The sequence below is a fragment of the Benincasa hispida genome, chromosome 9 (genome assembly GCF_027475165.1).
Source record: "Benincasa hispida cultivar pf3 chromosome 9, pf3_genome.v1.1, whole genome shotgun sequence".
Classification (NCBI taxonomy): domain Eukaryota; kingdom Viridiplantae; phylum Streptophyta; class Magnoliopsida; order Cucurbitales; family Cucurbitaceae; genus Benincasa; species Benincasa hispida.
In genome coordinates this window covers 19,279,628-19,293,998 of record NC_143486.1, presented here as the reverse complement: position 1 = coordinate 19,293,998, position 14,371 = coordinate 19,279,628, and the positions used below count along the sequence as shown (strand labels likewise).

At 32.4% G+C, this 14,371-nt stretch overlaps 1 long non-coding RNA gene and 1 other non-coding gene across 3 annotated transcripts; one reads left to right on the top strand and one right to left on the bottom strand.

Annotated features, from left to right (window-relative positions):
- The first annotated feature begins 783 nt into the window (after positions 1-783).
- On the top strand, positions 784-6,908 carry LOC120086887 (uncharacterized). Of its 2 annotated transcripts, XR_016532316.1 has the most exons (5): positions 784-1,129; positions 2,477-3,228; positions 3,975-5,050; positions 5,170-5,279; positions 6,485-6,908. It is a non-coding gene; the product is annotated as an uncharacterized LOC120086887 (long non-coding RNA). The 2 variants fall into 2 exon arrangements; XR_005484360.2 differs by having other exon boundaries at positions 2,477-5,050.
- A 6,373-nt stretch (positions 6,909-13,281) lies between these two features.
- Positions 13,282-13,353, bottom strand: TRNAC-GCA (transfer RNA cysteine (anticodon GCA)). The gene has a single exon. It is a non-coding gene; the product is annotated as a tRNA-Cys (tRNA).
- Between the last annotated feature and the right edge of the window lie 1,018 nt (positions 13,354-14,371).

The following is a 14,371-nucleotide window of genomic DNA, read 5'->3' as shown; positions in this document are numbered from 1 at the left end:
GTGCATCATAGAGTAGTCATCATAATGATCCATTGACATGAGCAAACATGCAATTAAGCATAGAAACAAAATTGTCACCTGGATACCTCCAGGAAGTGCAAACTTTTAATGTCAGTTGCTCGACGTTGTTTTCCTATCAAGGTACATAAAAATTCTCATATTTCTTAGAAGCTTTCTTCCTTAGATCCACGAAGTTGCTTAATGAAAATGAGCTTTTGAAGAATTCAAGGACTCTAGAGACCAAAATATTTTTTTATGTTTTTTTGTTTTTAGAAAATAAAATGTAGGCTTGTTTGACTCTACAGAAAAAAAAAAGACTCGGACTCGTGAAGGGAAGATGAGAAATATTTGAAAATAGAGGAGATGTAAGAGGGAAGAATAGGATAAGGCTTTGTAGCCTCTAACTCTATCACCTGGGGCTCCTCGAGATGAAGTTCGAGTTCATACTTAATCTCACACACTTGCTCTTGGTACGACAGGGTATATGCATCTTCTTCATCATCGGTGAATGGATAGAACTCCTAAGCAAACTAAGTCTTAGTAGTATAAACGCTGAGTAGCTCTGGTCAAATCTCCAATGTCGGAATGGAATTCGCAAGCTGAGGAACTGAGTCGTCTTAACCTTGCAGGGGGCTTGAGTCTCTAAGTGAGACTCAATAGACTTCTTGATAACTCTTAAAAAGACTTAATATTCTATCCTTAACTCTACCAAATTTTTATAATTCTTATGTATAAAATGTCTATTTTGTAGGTAAATTTATCCCGAGAAGGAAAGAAGTCACTTAGAAGGAAAACGGGCCAAATTGGAGTCAAAATGGAGCTTAGAATCACTTCAATTGAAGAAGTCAACAAAATTACAGAAATGCCATTCAGTAGGAGTGTTGTTTACCCTTTCGTTACCCTTGCTTTATGCTCGAGGGTGGAATGTGGAAAGAGCATCATTACGCTCTCGTCAGCGTAATTACACTGTCCCCTTAGCATAAAAGCAAATTTCAGCCATTTCACGCGGGAGAGTAGATTTTCTCTCAATTTTCTCAGCTTTCTGCACTTTTTCTTTCATTCTTTTCTTATCTTTGATGCATCCCGATGCAATTCCTTGATCGAATCTTGAAGGAGATGCTACATTAAGGTAAGTTAATCTAGTTTAGTTTAGGTTAGATTCTTAATTTTTTTTTGGTATGAGGTTGAATCTTCTATAATTTCTCATGTAATTTCTTGATTTTTGTAATAAATTCTTATTGAAATTTATTCTTGAATGTTGAAATAATTTCTATGTATTGGATTTTAGAATCTTTGGCCAATTTTCTTTAATTAAATTAATACTAGAATTTAAGCATATCTACGTGCTTAATTTCTTAGGGCATCAAAACTAAAAAGTGCAAATGTGTGAATTTAGGCTATTGGGATTAATCTTGTTCACAATTATGCACGATTAGTTTATTCTAGAATAATTGAATTAGTAACCTAGGCTTTTCGAACTACTAATTCATTCTTAGTCAAGATTACTTCTTCTTAATGCAATTGCACAATTAATATAGATGCCATCAAACCCAATTAGTCATGTCATATAGGATTGATTAATTATTTAATCATGAAATTGAGGTTATGCAATTCTAGACTTTTAAGTTGTATAAACTAAGTGAATAGCTAGCAAGAATCCTGATTATGTTAAATGCTTATGAGTACCAAGAAAAATTAAAAGGAAACCTAACTAGGCTAGATCATTTTAAAAATCAAGTTTCTATCTTTACGTTTATGTATTTACATTATCGTCTTTACATTCTTGCACCATTTTGTCACCTAGGCTTTTCGAACTACTAATTCATTCTTAGTCAAGATTACTTCTTCTTAATGCAATTGCACAATTAATATAGATGCCATCAAACCCAATTAGTCATGTCATATAGGATTGATTAATTATTTAATCATGAAATTGAGGTTATGCAATTCTAGACTTTTAAGTTGTATAAACTAAGTGAATAGCTAGCAAGAATCCTGATTATGTTAAATGCTTATGAGTACCAAGAAAAATTAAAAGGAAACCTAACTAGGCTAGATCATTTTAAAAATCAAGTTTCTATCTTTACGTTTATGTATTTACATTATCGTCTTTACATTCTTGCACCATTTTGTCAATTTTCACAACAAACCCCCCAGTCACAATGGAGTTCCTTAATTTTTTTAAGGCTAGTCGATGGTTCTCTGCTGACAATCTCTTTCTTGCCATCTATACTATGTGTTAGTGTAGGATTGGAGTTTTAAATTTATTTTGTCCTTGGAAGTCTGATAACGACACATATTTCCAAGTCATCAAATCGGTGTCGTTGTCGGGGTACCAAGGCAACTAGCTTTAGACAATTTTTTATTTCTATTAAAAAATAATAAAAAAAACCTTAAAAAGATTTTTCTTTATCTTTGAATCTACTTGTTTTTATCTGGCAAATGATATGAACATTTATTATGCTCTTCTTTCTAGGCAGGCAACTCAAAGAAAAGAAGGACAAGAGATAAGAAAATTAATAAACTTAGAAGTACATTATTCAAACTAATCTCTCTTGTTCAAGTTTTGGCTACAAAGCAATTGCAAAAGCTTGAGACATATCGAGTTTGTTTGCTTCAAGGTTATTCATCCGAAGCATGTCTTCAACTTTCGCGTAGTCCTGTGCGTGATACCTATTCCCATTAGAAGATGTCTAGTCCAAGCTTGATGTCGATATATTATCCTTCTGCTAGTTTAGGTAAGTCATTAGAAGAGTTGGTTATGGAGATTATTAACAACTCTTATGAGTTTTCTCAAGAAATCCATAGGCAACGAGAATCCTTGTTGCAACTACCTTTTAATCGTACCGAGCTGAGCAGTGGAGTGACTGGCATCGACCACCATGTTGAGCATCTGATTCCTCAGATTTCAGGTCAAGGTATGACGTTGGATTCCCTAATATATGAACTTGCTAACAATTCTTCTTAGTGTGAGCAGGAGTTTATTGAGTCTCACTTGGAAATTTAAACCCCCATGCTAGTTGAGGTAGATCATGTTCCTTATCTTGCGAATTCTATGCCCCCACTGGAAAGCAAATTTGAGCTTCACAAAGTCTATACTACTGAGGCCGAGTTCATTAAGGAATTTTATCCTTTGACTAGTGATGATGAAGATGTTTATCCCCGCCATACCAAGAGCAAGTGTGTGAGGTTGAGTATGAGTTAGAGCTTAATCTCAAGGAGCCTCAGGTGAAAAAGTTATAGGCTACCAAGCCTCTTCATGTTCTTCCCTTCGACATTTCCTTTATCTTTGAATATTATTCATCATTCCCTCATGAGCCCGAGTCTTTATTTTTTGCAGAGTCAGTCCACGATTCTTTTCTTTTGTTTCCTACTTTTATTAATCTAAAAATGCCAAAAGACCTATTTGGTGCCTTTTAAATGTAGGAGCTCTTGTTAGGCTTTAAAGGCTTTATCAACTGAAGAAAGAATATGGTCGAGCAAGCAACCTTAAAAATTTCTCTACCTAGAGGCAACCAGGATTTTAAATTTACTTGCTTTTCTAGTTTAGTTGTTTTCTTTTGCTTTTATAGCTTAGCTTAGTTTTTAATAATATAATAATTAAGAGAATTTTTTAATCTCTTTCTTTGAGATGATCTTGCAATGAAATGAAAAGAAGAGAAAAAAATTGCATATCATCCTGCACACGTCCAAAGATCAGGGGAGTTTTTCTATTCCCCTTTATATTTTGTCCTTGTGCTTTTCTCTGTTCTATAACATTGAGGATAATGTTTGCTTTTAAAGTTGGGGGTGTGTTTGATGCACTATTTCTTTATGCATGAATTTTGTCTATGTTTTTACTTGATGTTGAATTTTTTTTAATTTATGATGATGATATATATGCATATCTGGAACCCTTGAGCATCTAAGATCGGGTTTGTGATTTGACATACTTTATGGTTCTAATGTTTTGATAAATTTTTTGTTCAATGCAGTTAACATGAACTATGCTACAATGACTCTGCGCTGAACTTACTATGCACCGAGTTGTAGTTAATCATGCACTGATCACAAGTTTTCTTATAGTTTGTCAAGTATAAAGAAATTAAAAGTTTCTCGGTGTGAGTCGAGGTTGAACTTAGGGATTTGTAACTACGAATGTTTGCAAAGTAACATGTATGCGGCAAGGACTAAAGTAATTGTAGTAGAGTAATAAATCATGCGATTAAAGAAACTATGTGATGAAATTATATAAACAGGCGGTGAACACTTCGAGTTTAATTATGAGAAAACTTAGATAGATAACAACTTTAGGGTGTTTAAAGTAAATGTATGGAGAAACAAGGTTAGGGGGAAATCTATGCCTAGTTCCTAAGTTTAGCTTCAAGGATAATTCAGGCTCGCAACATTCGTTCATCGCACACATCTCAATGGCCAACCACATTTGTCACATCTTTATGACACATGAATGATGTTGTATTGAGCATAGGGTGTTTCTATCTCTGGAAACTCTTCTTATTTTGCTTAGTGAGATCCATAACTACTTACCCTCTCGGGCAGGTGGTTATAGTTACTTGGCTCAATGAGTGATCATAGGCAAACATTTAAATAGTCGTACACTAAGCAAATAGGATTAACTCTTAAAGACTCAACTTAGCTCATAACATTAAACTCCCCCTTACCCCATTGAGATTAGTTACTCATGATAACTGAAAAAGCGATAGTAAAGAGAGAGAAGATAATGAAAGTAGATATGGTGATATATAGATAGAAATGGACTTGTTTACAAAAATGAATAATCTCTTACTCTTAAATGCAATACAATAGTAAAAGACAAGAATATAGTAAATGAAAAGGTAGTTTTCAACAATTTCTTACTTCCAACAGATGTAATGTCAAGGCTGTTGGTGACAAAATGGTAGTATAGAATGGAGAAGACCCTCTCAAGCTCTTGCTTCAGTGAAGTTTTGATGATAAGTTAGGGTGGAGTTTGGAAGTGGAAGTTCTCATAAATACTCTCTATTTCACTCTTGGCTTGTGGTGCAAGAATCGTGCCTAAGGGTGTTCTCAGGTAAAATCTTGACTCCTTCAAACCTCTTCTTCATGGGTGTCAAGGCTCTATTTATAGAGCCATGCACCAATAATCATGGGAATTCCCGCTCTAATCAATCGCCATCTCTGACATGGTAGGTGAAAATATTAGCACTGCTATCAGGTTAACATTATGAAGTTTATGGCAGAAGATCTGCTAGAACTGCATTAGAGATTCCAAGGGATGGGATCAAATATTTGATCATCAGGTACAAGCTCGGCGCATGCTGATAAATCCTACGATCAATTGCAAAATATATACTTTGGCACAATTTAACTCATTATATGCAATCAACAGGGAATTTTTAGTGTACTTCGGCGCAAGTATATTATTTAACATGAATTCTTAGTATAATCAACACATATTTTGCTTATCTACCCTCACTATTCTAAGTAAAATGCTACAATAACTTGTATTTCTACAAGTTATCAATAAATTTTGTAAAATCTGAAAATTTTGTGATCCTTAATACTCTTTTATACTTTGATCTGAAAAAATTTTGTGACTCTAGAATTTACATTTTTGCTTCAAGTGTATGAATGTTTGATTGTTTTATTGTTTGAATGTATGAAATAAAATCAATTCATTTTGTTTTTGCTCAATCATTTCTTTCTAGTAAATGAAAAGTTGATGATGCACTTCTTTAGGTGTATGCTTTCAAGACGTTAGATATAATAAAATTTTCAAACAAGATTTTGAGCCCATTTTGTTTTTAAAAAAATTCTTGTCAATCTCATGAAAAGTTGAATGCTTTGTTTTGAGTTCATTTAAGAATCCGAGACTTCTAGAAAAAATTTATTTTTCTTGATTTTCTTTGTCACCTCAAAAGACCCACCTTTAGCCTTTAGAGTAACCAACTTGTTTTAGAAGCAAGACTAGACAAAGTGGATAAAAAAACTAGTGTGTGTGAAAAAAATATACCAGTTGCTATAAAAACAATAATAAGTCAAAATAATAGCAATTTTGCAAGTATATATAGAAAAAAAGTGTGTGTGTGCATGGGAAGAGATGAAAAGAGTTATCTTTGTCGTAACAATTTAGGACCCCACGAGAAAGGAGTGGATAGGTTCCCTGTGGTTGAATGTACAAGCTAGACCTTTAAGTAAAACAAATGTCCTTTATGTTTTGTGTGTGAGTTTTAGGCACCCTTGCCTTAGTATTGTCTCTTTTTTTAACAAGTTAATATGTCTTGGACCGATAAACGAGCCAGCGTAGGGGAAAAAGGAAATGAAAGTTAAATAAAACCTTTCTGATGTGTCTTAGAGTCTTAAATAACAAGAGTTTCACATTCTTTTCTCCATGATTTTACTTGAAAAATATCTTTTTTTTTTTTTTTTTTTTTTTAAAAAAGAGTTTCAATTGATTGTTTGTAAGTTTTTGATTATCTAAGTGATTGATTACATTACTTTTCAGGACTATTAAGGCTATCCTACTAGAAGCTCAAGGACTTCGATTCCCTATGGATTTCCTGCGAAAACTCATAAAAGTTATAAGAAAGATTCATAACCAATTCCTCTAAAGATTTATCTGAGCTGGGAGAGGAAGTATGTATCAACGTCGAGACTGGGCTAAGAAACTCCCAAGGGGGATAGGTATCTTGCATAGGGTCACGTGAAACCTGATGACATGCTTCAGTTGGATAACCTTGAAGCGGACATACTCGACATGTTTCCAAATCCTGCGATTTCCTAATAGTCATAACTCAAACAAGAGATGTTAGTTCAGATAATTGATTTTTCAGATAATTGATTTCTAAGCTCACTAATTTCTTTTACCTCTTCTTCTTTCTAGTGTTTCTTGCCTCGCAAGAAGTGCATTTTAGATGAATCGGTTGTAATTTGCCATGATAAAAACAAGTAGATACAATATATATATATATATATATATTGTTAGGGTTTTTAAAGTTTACAAGAAAAATTTAACGAAGGGAAATTAATTACCTCCCCAGCAACTGCGCTAATTTGGTTGAAGCGGATTTTATCGCCTAAATCTGGACTAAATAATTTTATCGTATCCACTCAAAACAATTGTAGTAGTGGTAACACAAATCGAACTCAGGAAGCCCTCAACTTTCTCAATTAAACAGCTTGTAGTCCGAGAGTAACCAAAAGGGGGTTTTGAAGTTGTTTTGTTGCAAATAAATTTAAATGCATAAAATAAAAGTGGAAAGTAAAGTGTCGAAAGTCTATGTGAGAAAGCCTAGCTTGGGTTATGATGGAATTCTCCTATTCAATGTATTTTATCATAGAATTCTCATTACCAAAATCACGTAATTTTTATACCTAACCAAATTAATTGAAAAAGCCAATTAATACGTTCAAATCAACTAATTAGTCCAATTCAAATCAATGAATAGCATGCAAATTCAATTTGATCTAATTGTATTAAGGTCTAAGGCAAAGTTAGGTTGAATATCTAATAGAAAAAAAGTCTTAACTAAATCTTCGTTGGTTCAATTCTAAGTTGGTTAGAACAATATTTATCCAAATTTATTTGCAAGCTAACCTAACTTATTGCTTCTAGGTGATTAACACAAGATTATATATTACGTATCAAATGTTAATCAAAAGCTATAATTATAAAATTTCCAAGTGTCCAATAACATAATTATAATCAATAAGCACCAAAATTGAATCTGACAATTACAATAATCTAGTTAAAAAAACTCACAAATACATCGAAATAGGGAAAATCCTACAATCCAAGCTAGAAATGAATGCCTTAGCCCATAATATTCATGAATAACATCAAGCAATCATTTTGATACATTCTTAGACTAAAAGGGAAGAAAAGATGAGAGAAATCTGTGTGGAAATCGACTGAAATCAACAGATCGGCAGAACCCCTAACTTAAGCGACAGAAATTGATAGTGTCATCGCACTAGGGTGTAGCACCACGACACTGACAGAAATCCTCATGCATCTGGAGTTCGAAGCATCATGACACCACAGGGCAGTGCCACGACGCTACATCAAAATCGGTCCTATTGGAAAGAGCGTTGGGCGTTAGTGTCGCTCTATTGTGAACTGCGCCTCCAAGTTCATTTTGATCAGTTTAGCATTTTCTTTCCCCGTTGTTGCATTTAAGCTCTGGTTTGATTGGTTTTAACTCCATTTCGACACTAACTTCTCGTTTTATCTCTTAGGTGCTCGAAACCTATAAAACAGCGAAATAAACACATAAAATCCAAGAAAAACCCAAATTAAGCAGAGCTAAATATTGGTGCTATCAGTTACAAAATTAGAGAATTTGAAATATATTTTCTAGACCATTCGAGTTCTCGAGGTGACAATCGAGGCGAACTTGGAGGATTCAAGAGATCATGGAAGTCTTTGAAAGAGTTCTTCTTTAGTTCCTTTTTTTTGTTTGATACTTTTGCTTGGAATTAGGTATGAGAATATATTGTTGCAAGCTATGAGTTGTTAGTTTTAGAGTATTGATGACGTTGTTATGAACTTAGGTTAAATTTAGTCTTTTCATAGATGTTTATTAAACTTATTGCTTTTTAATGATATTGTGCTTTATTCTTATTGATTGGGCATCAATGATTGTTAGATTGGATGTTTAATTGAGAGATTGAATCTTAATCAGATTTACATCATCAAATCATTATTAATCTTTCATGAAAATTATTAGGTTAATAGTGAAAGTTGTTGATGACAAATCTTAATTCGTTGTTTCTTAATTTGATTTCAAGAAATTAGTTATCATTTAAGTTGCATGAGAATAAGTTATTTTTTAGAGGAAGTAATCTTAAGTTAAGTTTCTAAACTTAGGCATAAGGTTTATACATGATTTCATGAATTGACTAAAGTAGATCTAATGAAGTAATAATAGATTCAATACCCTAGGACACTTTTGCTCTTGGATTTTCAAAACAATTTTATTGCTTTCTCTTATTATTTTAATCACAAATTCAAAATCAATTTTGATTCATTAGCTAAAATTGACACTATTTTATGATAGCTAAACAATAATTGTTAAAGTGATCTCTGAGGACAATACTCAACTCCTAAAATCGTTTTATTATATTATAACTTGACCACGTACACTTGGGTGCATACGAACCTCACATCAAGGTTTTGGCGCCGTTATCAAGGTCAAAATAACGGTTTTTGTTTAATATTTTAAGAATTGGAGATATTCTAGACTAACAGTTAGTTTGTTTACAATCTTATTTGGTATTTTCTCTTGTGCATGCCCCGTAACAAGGATGCCCCTCTTATGCCTCTTGGCTTCGAGATTGAACGTACCTTGAAGAGAAATCTTAGGAACAAGTAAGTAGTAGAAGAAGAGATGGCCAAAGAATGTGAGAAGGCAATTAGCGATTACTTCCAAACATCCACTACAACAAATACCCAATGTAGTTGCTCGAGGTTGACGCAAGTCAACTTTGTAACCTTTCAATAGCATTTTAGTATAGCTTTGCTTATAAAATGCTATTAAAAAGAAAAAGAAAAAAAAAGCGGGACAGTGAAAATTAGGCACGTGCTCAAAAGAGTTTGCTTTTTCTCATCCCACTCCTTTAATTCGCATTCTCCCTCGTTCTCTCTCATTCTTCTCCATCTTCTTTTCCCTTTTCACTACCGCCATTTCGCTGACCCAATATTGATTTTCCAACATCTTCTCCTTCTTGTTAGTTTTCTTCTCATTTCCATCACTTTTCTTCTCTATAATCCATTCATTGGTATAATTCCTCATTCAAAATCACTCAAAATAAAAACATTTTCAATATATGAAACCCACTATTGTCACGTTGGGTTTCAAAAGCTAAAATCTTCCAATAAACCAATATCTTCCATGGATTTCACTCCTTCATCGTGCCGATTCGACCCTCAATCTCGCACAAAGTCAGCATCATGCCTCGCTATTTCTTCCCCCCAGAAGAAAACCCCTTCGCCTTCCATTCAGGAGCTTTTGCTTTTGTCCCCTTCCACTCTCAATGAATCGACGTCTTGTCTAGTGGGTTGTGCTTCTCTGAGGAGTGTGAAAAGGTCGAGAGGTGGAGATTAAAGAAGAGAGAGATTTGTGTTTGGTGGAAGAGTTTTTGAAGGCTAGAAAAGAGAAAACAGAGTGGGAGGTTGAAGAAGGAGAAGTTGAGTTTGGTTCCGGTTTAGGCCCTTTGATAATGATTTCATTTTTTAGTTTGACTGTTTTTTAAAAAAACACTTGAATTTGTAGTCAAATTTTTTTAAAAAAAATAAATAAATTTTTGGATTATTTTCTTTTTTCTTCTTAGTTTTCCCTCATTTAGTAGTATAAATGTCTTTAGGTCCATTAAATAGTGTAAAAAATTATACACAAGCAGAGAACTCAACTTTAATACTTTAGTTAATTTTATTCGGATTGGCTCTCTTTGTTATTGACTATACATGATCAACAAAACTCGAAGGTTACCTATTCATGTGAAATTTGTAAGGAAATATAAGATTGCTCCTGGGGGATGTAGCACATTTGGCTTCTACATAAGTTGGATGGTGCAAGGTTCTCTCTAAGAAAGTTGGAACCTTCCCTTTTCTTTGTTTTCTTCTTCTACCTTTTTCCCCTCTTCTTATCTTTTATGTCATTTGGGGTTTGAACTTGTGACTTTCATTATCAGTTGCATCTTGTAATTGATTGGCTTATATCTGCTAAATTGGTTGAGAAGGTTTCACAAAATGTAAAGGTGAAGCGCGCTATGTGAGACACTTGTTAACCGAATTGAAGGGTTAATTGTGAGCACTCTTGGACACTTGATTTAGTGATTTTCAATGATCGATTGTGAGATGTTTTTGGTATTGCAATGTGGCAGTAGATGGTTAATGCTGATGTGGTAGCAGGTTGCTGGAGCTAGACTTATGCATGTGTGACATGATCATCATCTCTATCTCCTTGTGCTTGTTTCTTAGATCTTTGTTCACTGATTTGGGTAGAGGTTTAATAAAAATGTTAGCCACTTGCTCCTATGAAATATTACAACATATGAGACTTACTATAGCTTTTAATAACAACATTTATAGTACCTTATCCAAAAAATTTACAACATTTGTAGTTTAAATTGACAATCTTTGGTCTCTTTTGGATTAGATTTGAGCTAAGGCACTTATTCATTTGATTAAATGATCAATATATGTAGAAATAGAATATGTATGAGAGTACTAGGAACATATTCAAATTCATAAAAATTTAAGTACCATAGAGTTTAAACATTTTGGTTTGTCTTTCTTATTTCTTTAACTGATGTGGAATATGTTTGATATCTACTATATATTTAAAAATTTTGTTTAGTTTTTGTTTGAAAGTATTTTCTATTCACTAAAGATGATAATTTTCTACTTTATTGATAGGCATTGTTGTATTGTCATAATGGCAATTGCTTTAGGATTGATAAACATTCTTGGCCATAGTTCTTTGTGTACATATTGGTGCTTATTGGGGATGAACCATTCGGTAGCCAATTCTAAGTGTTAAGCAATTTGAAATGTCGTAGATTGTAGTGAAAGTGGATTTTTCTACCTTCAAGCTTCAATTGAGATTTGATTTTTGAATTTTTTCGGTTTTTTGGTTCTCTTTGTGATATTTTTTTTCTTTTTCTTTGAAGAGTTTAAGCTTTTGATTTGGCTGTGTTTTAAGTTTTTGAGATTGGATTCGAATTCTTTTTGTTGGCATTGGATTTTGTTGGTATATATACTTTTAATCTCATTCTACTTTTCATTAGCTTACTGAGCTTTACATATATATAGGCTCACATAGATTTTAGAATTTAGAAGCAAGAGGTTAAGTTTAGTTAAGCATTGAACATGCCAAAAGAAAGTATGGAGTAATGCAAGTTCTTGGATGCTCAAGATTAAGATATAAAGATATCTTTTAAGTAGTTGTAATGCTAAAAATAAATAAGTTCATTTTCTTAGTAAATTTTTTCTACTTTGTGCAATTATGATTTTAAGTTGGAAGAAAGGACATTCATTCCTTTTATGTTAGGATGAAATGGAAGGAGTATTATGCTAAGGTGACCGACAATGCTTTTCTCAAACTCAAGCTTTTGTATTCCATCTTCATTTGTTTTCTTTGCTTTTGTGGGACTATTACTTAATTCTCATACTTTTTTCTAATTTTGTTATGATTTTAGAATACTAGTATATTTGATTCCTGTTGGAAATACTTTTAGGCTTAGGCCCATAGGAAAAGTTAAGAGAGTGGGAAGTTTTGTCCCACGTGGATAGCTTTAGAATTTTCTAGAAGGTATAAATACCAAGACATTCTAGCTAGATGAGAATCCAAAGTGAGTTGGTGGTGTAAGTATAACCCTTTCACCTATGAAGCACAGATACTTCATGTGAGGCAGATACGTATCTATTTCTATGTGTACTTTTTTTAAAGAAAAAAGACAAGACGTATCTATTTCTGTACATACTTTTTTAAAGAAAAAAGACAAGTAACTCATCTAATCTTTACCAATCTAAAATTAGGCAACCTATTTAAAAAACTCACTACTGAAGTCTAAAACAAAAGAAAAAATAAATAAATAATGGACCAAAAAATTAAAATTATCTAACCTTCATTTCACATTTGAGTCCTCACAAAGTCCACCATAATATAAACCATTTGGATATCTTCAACAATAAGTTCTTCGTTTATTTTCATACTTTTCTCTCTAATCTTCTTCTTCTTTTCAATATGAGTCACTTTTCTATTGCATTTTATTAACTATTGTACTTCAATATCTTAGATGTTGCTTTTTTGTATTGTATTTTAGTGTTTGTATTCTATTTTGTACTATTGTTATTAACTTGTATGCTAAATTTATCTATATCCTAGATTTTTTTAAAGAAAAAGAATGTATTTTTCAACGTATCAGTATCCTCGTTTTTTAGAAATATATATATTAAAAAAATAAAAAATGATGCATCCTTAGACGTATCTGTATCTTAGTTTTTTAGAAATTGACGAATCGCCGTATCCGATCTTATCCGTATCTATGTCTGTGCTTCATAACCTTTCACCATACGCATGTGTTATCGTTGCCATTATCTATCCGGTCAGGCGGGTTTGGGTTCGGCAAAAAGGAATTAAATTTTTATTACTTATCATTTTATTTATAAATTATTTTATCTATAAATTAAATTTTTATTACTTTTCTGTCTTGGAGTTTTTGTCCATTTCTATTGTGAATTTTTTAATTGATCAAATATAAGAATAAGACAAATTTGACAAAAAAAATTCTTTGAAAAGGGTCTAACTGGGTTTGAACCAATGACCTCTTGATCTGCAGTCAAATGCTCTACCACTGAGCTATGGACCCTTGGTTGATAAAAAACCTAATTTAAATTGTTTTGGTTCAATACTAATTAATTAGCTTATGCTAATAAGGTGTTTGATGATTTTTCTCTAAAGGTAGGGGTGAATTCATCTTGACAAGGAATCTTGTATTATGATATGACCTTGTAGCCCCGATTTATTTGGAGAATATATGGCTTAGAGCAGTTCTTTATTAAACCACATACCTTCATTATAGAAAGCTATTGAGATTATAAGGAAGAAATTTAATAAACTAAAACTAGCCATGGTTGTTGGAGTGATCCACAAAAGGTAATCTTGGGAGCCCTATCAATATCTGTCTTTTTTATCTTATTATTTCGTGAGGTGAAGTATATGAAAAATCCACTTTTGTTAGTATTCTCTGTTAAAACAATTAATGCAGATTTTAGGGCACATTTAGGTAAAAGGTTAGAAATTAGAACATATTCTCGTTCTTTGTTTATGATTAATTAAAATTTATTTAGTTGATTGGCTAATTTACTATTAGAGTTAAATTATGATGATTTATAAAAGATTTTGTGTTTTATTTTTTTTTCATTAGAAGATTGAAATGATGAGATCCATTAGAGCTGCATATTTATCTATAATTTACCTATAATTTATCTTAAATTTTGCTATTGTGTTTAAATTTTCAAAATGTGTCCCTTCGCAAAAGTTTGTAAACATAAGTAACTATGTATGAATGAAAATGTAGATGTACAAGGATTTTGGTGTATAATGAAAATTAGAATATAGTCCGTGGGTATTTTCGTCTTCAAAGTAGAATCTCAAATTAAAATCATGATCTAGTAGCTGACAAATCAGAATTGGAATTGACTAAATATGTCAAGTAGGGATTAAAACTCACTTAACCTTATGCATTTTATATTCATGCTACTATACTTAATTATATTGTATTTTATATTTTAACCAACTTTTATTGAATATTATTTTTTGATTTCTTTTATTGTTTTATATTTATTATTTATTTTAGTTGTAAACAAACGTGGTATAGTAAGTCT